Source organism: Ranitomeya imitator, chromosome 4, assembly GCF_032444005.1.
Source record: "Ranitomeya imitator isolate aRanImi1 chromosome 4, aRanImi1.pri, whole genome shotgun sequence".
NCBI classification, from domain to species: domain Eukaryota; kingdom Metazoa; phylum Chordata; class Amphibia; order Anura; family Dendrobatidae; genus Ranitomeya; species Ranitomeya imitator.
Window position 1 is genome coordinate 33,069,226 of NC_091285.1, and position 12,566 is coordinate 33,081,791.

The window sequence follows — 12,566 nt, forward strand, 5'->3', positions numbered from 1 at the left end:
ATGAAGAGAATGAAAGCAATTCAATTGCAAAATCGCTTACCGTATTTTAATGCTGTTAAACTAAAGCAGGTGGTTAACGTGAGAATATCCCTTTAATTACCCTGCAAAAAAAAACTTGTTGAAGTATTTGGAGAGGGAGGCAAAAGATACTATAAAGAGGCAGCTCAGCTATGTGTTTTATCTCCTTCCCAACACTGGATTCACAGCTACACTGCTCAGTACTTCTGAACATCCGTTACATAGAAATAAGAGGGCAAGTATCCCCTTTTTCTGTGTGTGCCGTGTGTAGGAGACATCGTAAATAGCTGCCACACACCAAGTCGAAAATAAGATTGTGAACCTAGAGAAGGGAAAACTGATGAAAAATGGAGGATGCAAGACACCAAGTACAGGGGTGTAGGGACGTTTACTCCTGACGGGTGCATTGGTCCGAAAGGACGCCATCTGCTGATGGTGAAGCCGCCATAGTGGGTTGTGTAACTTCTGTCTCTCGATGACGCTTACTACCTGTTGCATCACTTCTGAGAACGTGCTGAAACTTGGCCTGGCATCTGCTGCTTTCAGAAGTAAAGGAAATAAGCAGTAACCGGTTCAGAGCTACAACTCGGGGGCACGGAGGGTCATACGGCCTCGTCATCAGAAAAGTCTAAAATATCTGATCGCTGCTGGTTGTTGTCACAGCAGCAGAAATCTCCTTCCTGTACATCAAGTTTGTGGTCAAAATCTTCGTTTTATTTTTTTAATGGATCTTACCAGGCCGACTGTCTTGAGCTACATTTACACTTCCATCATTCACGTCTCTCTGCTGCCCATCCGTTCTAAAAAGGAACTCGCGAGATTCCGAGCATGTCCTTTTCTGGTCAGTTTCGCGGCTTGGATCAGCACCAATCTGACCAACCGGAATAGCCCTTTAAATGAGGAGGTATGGCTTATGCTCAATACTGACTCTTCCTCACCACGATTGTGACCCCATGCTTCAGCTTTCTAGTAAGTTTTTTTTGTTTTTGTTTTTTTACCCTCCCAAGTGCTGGATTCACAGGTACACCGCTCAGTACTTTTACATACTGTCCTCCAGACTGCTTCTATTCATAAAGACAAGGGAGCCAGGGATCCCTCCTGTCTGTATATTAAAGGAGACATCATGGCGGCTAGTTATCACCCACAATTGGAAATTAGAGAGCCTTCAGAGAGGAGAACAATGCTGGCCTTATACACACAACACCTTATTGTGAAATTACGGGAAATGACAGGTACATTGTAAAGATGGTGCTATGTCATATCCCAGTAAAATGTCGGCCGCTATGGTTGCAAATGACATCATGGAGAATTCATGAATCACTGACTGTCCCCTTTCTCTGTTTCCCGAGCGCAGTGGTGGCTGTATCTGATTACACGGTATCTCATGACACTTTGTCATTGTGCCGCGCTGATGTGCCTGTGCGATTATCAGCCCCGCCGTGCGAGCCTCTCCGCAGGCCGCTGCGCTCATAATCTCATGATTAATACTTACATTTGACAGTGCAGAAAATGCATCATGGGTTATTTGCCTCCAGGTGGGATGTCGCCATCTATACGTCTCATCATAAAGACGTTGGATTATACATTTAAAGGGACGGAAGTCAGGCCCATTTATCAGAATACTGATTTCTGCCATTCACATGACTATGACTTTGCTTGTTGGCGAGGACCTGCTGTCTAACCTTACATCTAGGAGCCTTCCTACTGCTGGGATTCTCTGCTTTGGCTTAAAAGGGCTGGTCACATCTTCAATTTCCAGGAGTGCACCGCTCCTCCTGGCTTCCTGCTTACGGGAGTGACAGTGCGCTCTTGATGATTGACAGATCAGACCAGCAGCGTGGCTAGAACCGCCGACCCGAGCTTTGCACTGTCTCATGCTACAAGCAGATACAGCTTTGCCTCTTATTGGAGGAGCGCGTGGCGGACTGAAGAAGGATTCCGAGAAGCGCTTGCAAGGAGACCGACCACCTCTGCTGGACTGCAGAGGTGGCCAGTAACCCAAGAAACAAGTCATAAAGTATAGAATTAGAAATCCATCCCTTCTTTGGAGCGGAATTTTAATAAAGTGGTGAATTGCAAATTTGCTTGTTTTTACGAGTGCTTTACTACTTAATTAAGAGCCAGTCCTTTGAGGCAGCGTTTGCAGAGCATGCACATAGGGTCTGATTAACCCATCAGAGTGTATATATAACTATGCCATCATAAAAGCTAGGCAGTAGAACAGTGCGGTATACGTTTTTGTATGATTGTGCCTAATGGGTGACAGAAGGAGATGTACGTCTTACAGAGGCCATTAAAGTCACTTTCATAATAGTATTTATTGGGGGGGCTGCTGTTTGTGTCTTATGTATAGTGTGCGCCTTCAGCAGGTCATATAGAGCTAAGAGAAAATCCACGGAAATAAATCGCCATCTCGCTGCCGGGGTAATCCAAGTAATTATAGCTTTTTCTGAATTATGCCTTGTGTTAGCCACGTTTAGCTGCAGGCAAATTCCGAATCTTGGCTACGACCATGGAAAAATACTTATACAAGTGGCGGGCACAGGCAGGAGTGCACTGCATGGGCATGAAAGGGGATACGTGGGGCACTGGATGGCGCAATTCAGGGGGATTGATTGATTTCATCATTAGGTCTTAAGGGGAATCTGTTGGCCCCTCCTGAACTGCCACCATAACCAGGGCTGTGGAGTCGGTAAGGCAAACCTCCGACTCCTCAATTTCCATGACTCCACCAGAATGGACTCCGACTCCACCAGAATGGACTCCGACTCCACCAGAATGGACTCCGACTCCACCAGAATGGGCCCCCGACTCCACCAGAATGGGCCCCCGACTCCACCAGAATGGGCCCCCGACTCCACCAGAATGGGCCCCCGACTCCAGCAGAATGGGCTCCCGACTCCAGCAGAATGGGCCCCCGACTCTCCACCAGAATGGGCCCCCGACTCTCCACCAGAATGGGCCCCCGACTCTCCACCAGAATGGGCCCCCGACTCCACAGCCCTGACCATAACATTACATAAGTCTACACCTGTATTACAAGAAGGTCCTGTACAGTGGGGCAAAAAAGTATTTAGTCAGTCAGCAATAGTGCAAGTTCCACCACTTAAAAAGATGAGAGGCGTCTGTAATTTACATCATAGGTAGACCTCAACTATGGGAGACAAACTGAGAAAAAAAAATCCAGAAAATCACATTCTGTTTTTCTAACATTTTATTTGCATATTATGGTGGAAAATAAGTATTTGGTCAGAAACAAAATTTCATCTCAATACTTTGTAATATATCCTTTGTTGGCAATGACAGAGGTCAAACGTTTTCTGTAAGTCTTCACAAGGTTGCCACACACTGTTGTTGGTATGTTGGCCCATTCCTCCATGCAGATCTCCTCTAGAGCAGTGATGTTTTTGGCTTTTCGCTTGGCAACACGGACTTTCAACTCCCTCCAAAGGTTTTCTATAGGGTTGAGATCTGGAGACTGGCTAGGCCACTCCAGGACCTTGAAATGCTTCTTACGAAGCCACTCCTTCGTTGCCCTGGCGGTGTGCTTTGGATCATTGTCATGTTGAAAGACCCAGCCACGTTTCATCTTCAATGCCCTTGCTGATAGAAGGAGGTTTGCACTCAAAATCTCACAATACATGGCCCCATTCATTCTTTCATGTACCCGGATCAGTCGTCCTGGCCCCTTTGCAGAGAAACGGCCTAAAGCATGATGTTTCCACCACCATGCTTTACAGTAGGTATGGTGTTTGATGGATGCAACTCAGTATTCTTTTTCCTCCAAACACGACAAGTTGTGTTTCTACCAAACAGTTCCAGTTTGGTTTCATCAGACCATAGGACATTCTCCCAAAACTCCTCTGGATCATCCAAATGCTCTCTAGCAAACTTCAGACGGGCCCGGACATGTACTGGCTTAAGCAGTGGGACACGTCTGGCACTGCAGGATCTGAGTTCATGGTGGCGTAGTGTGTTACTTATGGTAGGCCTTGTTACATTGGTCCCAGCTCTCTGCAGTTCATTCACTAGGTCCCCCCGCGTGGTTCTGGGATTTTGGCTCACCGTTCTTGTGATCATTCTGACCCCACGGGGTGGGATTTTGCGTGGAGCCCCAGATCGAGGGAGATTATCAGTGGTCTTGTATGTCTTCCATTTTCTAATTATTGCTCCCACTGTTGATTTCTTCACTCCAAGCTGGTTGGCTATTGCAGATTCAGTCTTCCCAGCCTGGTGCAGGGCTACAATTTTGTTTCTGGTGTCCTTTGACAGCTCTTTGGTCTTCACCATAGTGGAGTTTGGAGTCAGACTGTTTGAGGGTGTGCACAGGTGTCTTTTTATACTGATAACAAGTTTAAACAGGTGCCATTACTACAGGTAATGAGTGGAGGAAAGAGGAGACTCTTAAAGAAGAAGTTACAGGTCTGTGAGAGCCAGAAATCTTGATTGTTTGTTTCTGACCAAATACTTATTTTCCACCATAATATGCAAATAAAATGTTAAAAAAACAGACAATGTGATTTTCTGGATTTTTTTTTCTCAGTTTGTCTCCCATAGTTAAGGTCTACCTATGATGTAAATTACAGACGCCTCTCATCTTTTTAAGTGGTGGAACTTGCACTATTGCTGACTGACTAAATACTTTTTTGCCCCACTGTATGTGCCTTACTTACATTTCTGGGTGTTAAAAATCAATGCATATTAGCCAGGACTAGTCCGGTTGGGGTGTTTATTTCTCCACATCAGTGCTGCTTTGGCTCTTGCTGGCAGGTGGTATTATCACAGCACGCTCACTACTGATTACTTTCCCAGTACCGCCACTGTTGGAAGCGAGCAGCTGCAGGGAAGATATAACTGTATTTTCTCCCTGCAGCTGCCAAACATGTATACCGTTTTTATTTTCCTGACCGTTTTGTTCTTCAGAAGTGACGAGCACCTCCTATCCTAAACCTAGTACCTTTTATGGCGGCGGTAATCCCTAATGAGTGGCCTCTTTAAGCAGGGTAATGCCCCTGCCAATGTTCAGGAACGGTTGGAGAAACATGACCAAGTGATGACTCGTCTCCAAATTCCCCAGATATTAGTCTGATTGAGCATCTGTGGAATGTGCTTGAAAAACCGGTCCTTTCAGTGCAGGCCGCACCTCACAACCTGCAGGATGGTGCTTGGTGCCAGGTATCACAGGACACCTTCCACGATCTTCTGGTGATGAGCAAACGTGCTGGGATAAGGTGTTATCTGAGCATGCTGGTGTGCTAAATATGTTCGAGTCCCCGCGCCTGTATATCTCGCAGGTGGAGTATTAAATGGACAGTGCTGCTTTTTGGAGAAGAGTCTAGTGGCACCTCCAGCGAGAGGAGAGCTCATTTGCATGGGTTTTTTCCCAGGGCTCATAACCGGACGTATAAATCCCTACTCCAGAAGAGCCGTCCGGACATGGACAACCCCTTGAATCCCAGCACTTCTCGGGGGTTTCCCAGCCTCCGCCCATAGCCTCTGTATAATACGCAGATTGCAGATTTTAGCGCATTTGTAATCTGTTGCCTTTTGACCTCCGCGCCATTGTCACGTGCGGACACATTGCTTTATAACCGCTTCGTTTTCTTCTCTTCTTATTTTTGTAAGTTTTCATATCTTGTAATGATTCCTGATCGAGCTTTCAGAATTTACAGCCGCCATTTCCTCTCCGAGAAGCCGTTTCGGCGCGGTTCCGACCGTCTGTCATGTTTTACAGCTGGGATTGCTATATATTTCGCTCACTTTTTATTATGTTTGCGCTTTTGAGTAGTTGAGCGGTTTATTACGCCTTTTCTTCATTTAAAGGGAACCTGTCATTGTTACGACGCAGCCAATTTCCGTTTTTGCATCTCCATTTTTTTCCTCCCCTTCTTCCCAAAGCCATAACTCCTTATTTTTCTATCCACAATAACATTTGAGGGCTCGTTTTTTGCGGGCTCACAATATGATTCTCCTCATCAATACGATTACGGCGATACCAAACATATCCAGGTTTTTTTTTATTAGTTTAGTGGTGGGGAAAAAATATCAGAAGTTTGCAAAAAAAAAAATCATAAATTGGGGGGTTGTCGCCATTTTCCGAGATCTGTAAGCTTTTTATTTTTCGCGTCTGATAGCTTTTTTTTTTTTTTTTTCAGATGACCTTTTTATTATTACCCTTTTGGGATAGATGTGACTTTTTGATCTATTGTTACGGCATTTTTTTGTGAAATTTTGGCGACCAAAATAACGTATTTTGGCGTTTCAATGGGGGGAAAGGTGGGGTCGATTTAAACTTTTTCTTTTTTTTAACTTTTTTTTTTTTTCAAACTTTTTTTTATTTTTAACTTCTTACTGTTCTTGTTAACCCCCTTAGAGGACTTGAAAGTGCGATTGTCCGATCGCTTGTGCTATAAACAGCAGTGTCACAGCATGGCTGTATATAGCTGAAATCACAGTCCGGCTACAGGCAGGGTCTCAAAGGAGGTCTGTAACGACAGGCACGGGGGTCATCTGCTGTCCCTAGCTGTCATGACAGCCCATTGGCAACCCATGATCACGTGATGGGCGCACCGATGGGCGGAGTTAATGATACAAGCGCACAAGTGATTGACAGCAGCATTTAACCAGTTAACAATCACTTCCAGAGCACCACTCCACCCGGGATTGTTAGCGGCAGGTCCTTGCCGTAATACACACCCATCCTACAGCTCCTCTAATCCAAATGGCTATCGTCGTATCTCAGAAAGATGGCACCTCTTTTGCTTATAGCTGTCCATCTCTGCCCGAGTGCCCTCCGTGGGGAGATGGGAATAAGTTGCTGCCAGACGCACCTCCGTGAGAACGAAGAGTCGGGCCTGTTAAAATGGCTGACTCTGGACTCTTCAGAAGTGAATGACGTGACAACTAGCTCAGACCCTCACCAAAATACGGCACTTATATCCCATTTAGAACGGAGTGACAGTGCGCTTGTTCCATTCATTCTGCATAAGGATGCCGAGCACTGCACTCCTTTTTCTGGCAGCACCATAGAAAATGAATGTAGCGTCTCCATTTATTCCGTATAAGGCTGCCGAGCGCTGTGCTCCTTTTTCTGGCAGCACCTTAGAAAATGAATGTAGCGGGTATCCGACTTGCCGGTTCATTTTGTAACAGGGGTAAAAGTTTCCCGTGCGGGTCCCACCGATTAGCAACTTATGTACGATCAATCCTCGGGACAACTTGTTTTCACTCGATACCTCAATAGATCTGTGGACTCCTCTTATTTGGATGCGTGTGGACACTTTGAAGCGCGCCGTGCGTCACTATTGAACGCTTAATCCCTTTGTACGGTAAATGATTACCAATGAGACCATTGTCACCCGTCCTACGTAATCGACCGGTCACATACTGAAGTGACGTCGAATTACAAGAAAATTTTACTTTTCGAAACTGTCGCGCGTGGATTATATTCAGTCCCATCGTCACGTTTAAAGGGGGTCTAATCTTGTAGACTGGATAGCCTCCCACCTGCTGATTTTCCATCTATCTCCTCCATTTTCTGTCTCTTTAAAGGTCATTCAAACAGGAGGGGGATAAAGAGAAAATAAGTATGGGAAGGTGTAGTGAAATGTTTGCCCCCGCATGAAGCACCTATGCCGGCAGACTCCCTTTAATAACGTCTGCCCGTTTGTACTGTGATATCTGGTAACTGAGCCAGGTTACGTTTTTTTTGTCCAGAAACTTCAGATTCTCTATAACTTGTCATCTAATCTATTTGTGTGTGATTCCTCTTCTGCATTCTGCCAGGACTGTAGGTGCTGGAACATCCTTTCCTAGAATTCATTGCTTGCCATTGTGAAGTAGATTAGCTACTTTTTATGGTTTGTTTTGTCTTAATTATGAACATTGCAAACCCCAGGTTCTGTCAAACTGTTGATCTCCTTTTATTCCATGACTGTTGGCAGCGGTGCCAGCTCAGACCTGACTCAATCACATGAATCGGCCTCACGTCTCTAGCGGCCTATTCAGTTGCACCAGTGTGTTGTGATCTAATGGATCAGGGCAGGGCTAATTCTTGGACCCGGTGTCAGATACATCTAGACATTTTTTTTTTCTGTATTTTTGTGGTCTGGCACTTGTCTTGGTATGACCCGCTGAGTACTGAGCGGGTTTGTCAGGCCCGTGAAAGCCGGGGGTAACATGATCAGCTGTTGTGCTCGGCCAAGGTCACTGCAATGTCTCACACTATTATAATTTGGCTCCTGGGGAGAATACAACAGAGATGATCCATGCTTTACTGCAGTGATCAAAAACTGCTGCAAAATGCATGCTGGGGCTTGTAGTTTTGCAACTGGTGAGCTGCTGGATGTAGTGATGGATACACAAAAACAATCCTGCCAGTTAGCCCGGATCGAATATGTCCCGATCTGTTGCATTGTTTCTTTTGTTTTTATTTTGGGTGCATTGTCTTCATATATTATCAGTGCACCCTTTTACCCAAAACCAGAATAAGAGCTTGGTCCCGATTTCCTTCATCTCCCCCATAACGAGGTAAAACTGCTTTTGATGCACATACCAGTCTATTATGTCCATGTAACTTGCCAGCCATTCTTTAATGTGGGTGGTTTTTACTTAACTAGCATTCTGACAGCATTATAGGTGCTGGAACTTCCTTTGTCTCATTTCCAGCATTGTCCAATGGCATGCCTATCCCAACTGAAAGTTCACTTGTCTGTTCTGTCTGTACGCACTTTAACTTCCTGTCATCTTTTTTTCAGCCAGAGGTGGATTTCACTTAACAGGCGGTGGGTGGATGGCATGCGAGAAGGGGGACACCTCGTGCCCACCACTTTGGAGTGATTTTTCAGGCACCCATACACACTAGATCTTCATTACATAACTAACAAAGTTGCCCTCTGTACCATAACATGTAAAGTTGAAATATGACATCTGAATTGCATTACTGCTCTGGATAATAATGAAAAATGAAGTAACTTGGCACATAATTTGGTGAATTCATGGTTGCCCCGCAGCCAACCACAAGGTGATCTCTTTGCTGGGAACCTATCTAATGTCAATTCACATTGGTCCTCAGCAAAAGGAGGTCACCTTGTCGTTGGCTGCGGGACATGCATGAATTTGCCAAATTATGTATGAAGTTTCTTAATTTTTTTTTATAATTTAAAGCAGTAATGCAATTCATGTTTCACATTTACATTCTATAGTGCTACAGAATGCAACTCTTGTTAGTTATGTATAGAGATGGCTTCTCTTAGTTTGCACCTGTACACACCAGTTTTCTGTTTGGAAGTGACTGTGAGTCTTTTATTCAGTAGATCTTCATTGACGGCCCAAACTGCATAGGCAAATGCTGATTGTTTCACTGAAATGACAATCATAGAAAGGTACAGGGTCATCGTGTCCAACCCCTTGCTCATTGCCGGAGTCACTAAACCATCTCAGACACGTCTGTCCAGCCTCTGTTTGAGATGGCGAGTTCTCCTTCCATGGAAGTCTTCAGACAGATGTCTGTCCAGCCTCTGTTTGAGATGGTGAGTTCTCCTTCCATGGACGTCTTCAGACAGATGTCTGTCCAGCCTCTGTTTGAGATGGTGAGTTCTTCTTCAATGGAAGTCTTCAGACAGATGTCTATAAAGGCACAGATGATTGGCCTCGGGGAGACCAAAACATCCAACACCACGGAGACACCATCACGTGTTTCTCAACGCAGTGATTCCAGAACACTGCCCCCATCCCTTATGGGAAATATGCAGATGCATGTAAAGAAGCTGCGGAGACACCATCACGTGTTTCTCGACGCAAGCAGTGAATAGCCAGGCCTTTCCCCGGGAAGGAACAACCACGGGAAGGGCAGCATCCTATGAAGGAAAACCCCGAAACAGCTGTCTGTGGATGGATACCATGCTTGGCATAGGTGGCTTTCCTTCATAGGATGCTGCCCTTCCCGTGGTTGTTCCTTCCCGGGGAAAGGCCTGGCTATTCACTGCTTGCGTCGAGAAACACGTGATGGTGTCTCCGCAACTTCTTTACATTCAGACAGATGTCTGTCAGCATCTGTTTGAGATGGTGAGTTCTCCTTCAATGGAAGTCTTCAGACAGATGTCTGTCAGCATCTGTTTGAGATGGTGAGTTCTCCTTCAATGGAAATCTTCAGACAGATGTCTGTCCAGCCACTGCTTGAGATGGTGAGCTCTCTTTCAATGGAAATCTTCAGACAGATGTCTGTCCAGCCTCTGTTTGAAGACTTCCATTGAAGGAGAGCTCACCACCTCTCCTGGCAGCTTGTTCCACTCATTGATCACCCTCACTGTCAAAAAGTTTTGTCTAATATCTAATCTGTATCTTCTCCCTTTCAATTTTACTATGGGCATTTGGGGTCACTTTTATCTAAATTGTATGAGCCCCCATTAGGCTTAAGACAAAAGAAACCGTTGACTTTGACCAACTACAATCCAGGCGATTTCTGCTTCCTGGCCCAAGTCTTGGTAGTAAACATACTTGCAGGACATATATATACAGTCATGGCCAAAAGTATTGACACCCCTGCAATTCTGTCAGATAATACCCAGTTTCTTCCTGAAAATGATTGCAATCACAAATTATTTGGTATTATTATCTTCATTTAATTTGTCTTAAATGAAAAAACACAAAAGAGAATGAAGCAAAAAGCAAAACATTGATCATTTCACACTAAACTCCAAAAATGGGCCAGACAACAGTATTGGCACCCTCAGCCTAATACTTGGTTGCACAACCTTTAGCCAAAATAACTGCGACCAACCGCTTCTGGTAACCATCAATGAGTTTCTTACAATGCTCTGCTGGAATTTTAGACCATTCTTCTTTGGCAAACTGCTCCAGGTCCCTGATATTTGAAGGGTGCCTTCTCCAAACTGCCATTTTTAGATTTCTCCACAGGTGTTCTATGGGATTCAGGTCTGGACTCATTGCAGTTTGGAGAAGGCGCCCTTCAAATATCAGGGACCTGGAGCAGTTTGCCAAAGAAGAATGGTGTAAAATTCCAGCAGAGCATTGTAAGAAACTCATTGATGGTTACCAGAAGCGGTTGGTCGCAGTTATTTTGGGTAAAGGTTGTGCAACCAAGTATTAGGCTGAGGGTGCCAATACTTTTGTCTGGCCCATTTTTGGAGTTTAGTGTGAAATGATCAATGTTTTGCTTCATTCTCTTTTGTGTTTTTTCATTTAAGACAAATTAAATGAAGATAATAATACCAAATAATTTGTGATTGCAATCATTTTCAGGAAGAGACTGAGTATTATCTGACAGAATTGCAGGGGTGTCAATACTTTTGGCCATGACTGTATATATTTTTTGCATTCCCCCTTCCTTGCCTGCTCTGAGATTAGCAGCCAATGATGAGACCTGTCGCCATCACGTGAGCCACCGCGGTCTGTCGTCTCGCAGAGGTGGCATGCCAGGACTTAGGAGGCTGATCACATCGTCTGATTAAAGGCTTACTCCGCTGGTGTAAGCGGCACTGCCCTTTACTTACCAGAGGTTGCTGCTAGTGATAATATTTCAGCGGAAACTGCTCACACCTCCCCGAAAACTGTTAACTATTTGTGCCAAAAAAATGGTAAGAATTTGATCTTCCCCGCCACACGTTATTCCGGGAGGCAGATGGGGGTCACATTGACCTGATGTGTGCCGTATGGTCCCAGCGCTAACATCCCGGCTCCTATCATCCATTGCCAGGGATCATAAAGTTACCAAGGCTAAGGAGCGTACATGGAGAAGGTGTGATGATGCCGGGTAGATATTATCTCCACTATTATAGACTTACAGTGCCGATGATGGTGAAGTCACAGATAAAATCAGTAAGGCAAACCGAGAATCCCTTTAAGGAGTCGTCTGCTTTTTATAATCCCTTTTATTAGCAGTAGTCCCAAAAAATATGTTGTTTTCTTCTTTTCTTACTATTGAGATCCCCCGGTAATCCACTGTGATCGGTGCAGGAATCCTGCGGCAAGTGTTCAAGTTCCCTGCAGTGCCCCCGCAGGAGAAATGAAGCATTGCACTGTGCTCATTGAAAGCTATAGGCTGCCTTCATATTCATGGACCTGATGGGTCCTCCGAAGAGGGAGACAACCACCAACAACTATGATCTTCAGTGCCGACCCCCACTAGTCGTTTTCCATGGTGTTTTGGGGATTTTTTTGGGTGTGTGTTCAGGTGTGCTTAATAAAACTAGTTTTATTCACCCAAAAATATCACAGAACCAATCTTTTACGCTCGTTACTTTCTATGGAGGGGGGGTGGGAGGGAAACTGCATGGAAAAACGCTGCAAAAATGCTTGTGAAAGCGCTTTTTTTTTTTTTAATGTATTTTTTTTCCTGTTGAGAAAGATGTTTTTGATGCAGAAATGTGTGCAGCAGTTACTTAACATGTGCAGATACACTTAAAGGGGATGTCCAGGGTTCAAACTATAGCTGCTTTCCTCCAGAGATAGCGCCACCCCTGCCCACAGGTCATGTGTGGTATTGCACAGATGTTTGATGTATCTGCTATCCATATAAAAGAATATAA

The 12,566-nt window shown here is 44.8% G+C and overlaps 1 protein-coding gene across 1 annotated transcript in view; it reads left to right on the forward strand.

Moving 5' to 3' along the window:
* Nucleotides 1-12,566, forward strand: part of CLINT1 (clathrin interactor 1) — a 69,671-nt gene that overhangs the window by 12,345 nt on the left and 44,760 nt on the right. The gene's annotated exons all lie outside the window — the stretch shown is intronic.